Genomic DNA, 3,339 nt, shown 5'->3' on the forward strand with positions numbered 1-3,339 from the left:
ACAGGAGATGCCCTCCCATGGCCAAGCAGCCAGGGCCAGGCCTGGGCAGCAGAAGGCAGGCTGTGACAGCCCAATCCTCCTCTCTCACGGGAGGGTGAGCAGCCTCAGGGATAACCCTGCCTGGTCCACCCTTTCTCCCTCCATCCCCGTGCTCAGGCCATCCCCAGAGTGTCCAACCCTCACCAAAACCCCCAGGACAGCACTGCGATGCCCTCCCATGGCCAAGCAGCCAGGGCCAGGCCTGGGCAGCAGAAGGCAGGCTGTGACAGCCCAATCCTCCTCTCTCACGGGAGGGTGAGCAGCCTCAGGGATAACCCTGCCTGGTCCACCCTTTCTCCCTCCATCCCCGTGCTCAGGCCATCCCCAGAGTGTCCAACCCTCACCAAAACCCCCAGGACAGCACTGCCCTGCCTTGATAGACTTCAGCCTCCCAACTCCAGTAACACCCTTTCAAAGGATGGAGATTTACCTGTCGGTTCTTTGCCCATCCATAAATAACCGTAACAGGCAGGAAGAGTTTGCTCAATGTCCAAATTCCCCAATTTGATTTTGTTGTTCCTTTGTAATTTGAAAGAAAAAACCCTAAAAACCCCCAAAACTCCACATCATTTGTGTGCAGTCAAAACAGGAGAGGACAGCAAGAGTCAGGGATTTGACCGGTGCTGTTGATACACAGGTTTGGGCAGTTTACCAATGGAAATGATTAAATACATTGTAGTAATTCCTATAACCATCAATAGGGTGTTTTAAGACATTGAACCTCAGAGAGATTTTAGCAGCAGTTTCACAACTGTAAGAGCCAGGGAATAAAAATCACTTCCCATTTCAAAGACTTTTTTCCCAGAGCACATATAAGAAACAGAAACACTAATGAAAAGATGCTTTTATGTCTGAGAAAATGAGCCTGGTCCCTTTATACCTGCAGCTTCTTTGGTTTTCTTTCCTATGTCATCACTGTGCTGAGAGCATGATGGCGATACCAGCCAAGGGTCAGGGATGCTGAATTATGGTACATGGGGAGAAGTTTCCATCATGGAAAATAATGGGAAAAAGATTTCTGTGCACCTCTGCCAATGGCTTGGTGCCTGGATCCGTGGAGGGGCAGATAGAGGTAACAGAACTACCCATCACAATGTCCTGGCAAATGAGAGTCCCTGATTTATTCCTTGTTTCCTTCCGAGGATGGACCAGCCTCCTCCCTGCAGCAGGGAACATCCATACCTAGGAAGGAAAACGTTGGGTTTTTATACACAACCCAGACTCTCACACCAGCAGTAGATAACTGCTGTCATCTTAAATGACAAAAGGAGATGCCACAAAAAACTGGACAAAGACAAAAGGGTTTTGAATGGGACAAGATCTTAAGTACAAAACATCACCTATTATGTACTCACCCCCATGAATCACTGGGTAAGGAATTGTAAAAGAGGTCAAAATTACATGTTACAATAATCTGTTGTTATTATTGTTTTATTATCTTATTGGTTTATAGTTTATATTTATATTCTACATCTATTCTACACTTTATATAGAACATATTCTACTTGTGTTCTATACAGAATATATAGCATATACCACAGTTATTCTTTCAGTGACACTGCATGAAAGCATTAAGACATTGAAAGGAAAGAGAGCAGAGCAGAAATACAGGTATTTCAGACATTGCAGTAAATAGTCTTCATGTTTTTGTGAAGCTTCTGTAAACGGATTTGAAATAACTCTCAAAAAAATTTCCAGAACATCTCAGTTGCTGATCTAATATTGGCTGCGCTCAATTATTCTTTACTCTTTTAAACTTTCCAGTCTTTTTCCTGTGGAAGGTCTGTGTTTTTATAATACAAACAAGTAAATCAAATCAGTTGAAAAGATTCAGTTGAAAACAAGGTAGTGACACGAGAGCAGAAGTTGTATCTGATTTTAAAGCTGCTAAATATATAAAAAGCCATTTTGCAGAGACATAAACACAGCCGAGTTGGGTGCGCTAATCGAGAAAGGGTGAGTAACATCTCTATTAGATGATCGAAGTGAAATCCACGCAAAGGGAAAGGAGATACATATCACAGAATCATGGAATATGGAATCCCAGGTTGGAAGGGTCCTCAAGGGTCATCTGGTCCAACCTTTCTAGACAAAGCATGACCTAGATCAGATGTCCCAGCATCCTGTCCCCTGAATCTTAACAGTGTCCAACGTTGGGGCACCCACCACTTCCCTGGGGAGATTATTCCAATGGCTGATTGTTCTCAATGTGGATAATTTTCCTCTTGTGTCCAGTCAGAATCTCCACAGGATTAACTTGTGCTCATTCCCTTTTGTCTTTCCTTGTGACTCCTTGCAAAAAGGGAGTCTCCATCTTCTTTGCAGCCACCCTTTAAACACTGGAACATGGTGATGAGGTCTCCCCGGAGCCTTCTTTTCTCCAGGCTGAACAGTCCCTGCCCTGTCAACCTTTCATATGGCTTCCCAGCCCTTGGATCATCTTTGTGGTCCTTCTCTGAACCCTCTCCAGCCTGTCCACAGCTTCTTTGTACAGTGGGGGCCAACACTGAACACAGTATTGCAGCTGTGGCCTGACGGGCACTGAGTAAAGGGGGACAATCACATCTTTATCTCTGCTGGTGATGCCTTTATTGATGTTCCCCAGTATCCCACTGGGTTTCTCTGCAGCAGCCACACAGTGTTCACTCATACTGAGCTGGTGTCCACCAGGACCTCCAGGTCCCTTTCCACAGAGCTGCTCCCAGGACAGATCCCACTGCACTCCGGGACTGGGTTTACTCCAGTGCAAGACTTGGCACCTTTGAACTCCGTGAGTTCTTGTTATCTCACTCTCCCAACCCATATCCATGGGCACTGTTTAAATTCCTTCTGCTTCTGACTTCTCCTTGGCCAGAACAGCTCCGTGCACAACAGCTGCGTATTGAATACATCATCCCGGCAGGAAAAATGGATTCACAGCAGGACATCCAGCTCAGACCTGTTCAATGGGAACTTCTAAATGTCTTTTTCTTCCACCACGTAAAACCAGATATGTCCCAGAACCTGCAAAAACCAGCCCACTTTTTACTTGCTTATCCTGAATCCCTTTAGCACACAGCTAAAGGGGCACGGGCAAGTCTCTTCCCCATCTTTCAGAAGCCTCCAACACACAAAACCCCTCCTGCACCCACAGCACACACCAGCTCACCAGGGAACTCTGCTGTTTGAGCTACCAAGCAATTTACAAGAACCTTAAATATAGAAACATTGCATCATATAGATTGACAATTATTTATATCTACCATTTTCTAACTATATATTATTATCACTTATATATGATATATGATATATGATATATGA

This window comes from Nestor notabilis, unplaced genomic scaffold, assembly GCF_000696875.1.
Source record: "Nestor notabilis isolate BGI_N333 unplaced genomic scaffold, ASM69687v1 scaffold17096, whole genome shotgun sequence".
Lineage (NCBI taxonomy): Eukaryota > Metazoa > Chordata > Aves > Psittaciformes > Psittacidae > Nestor > Nestor notabilis.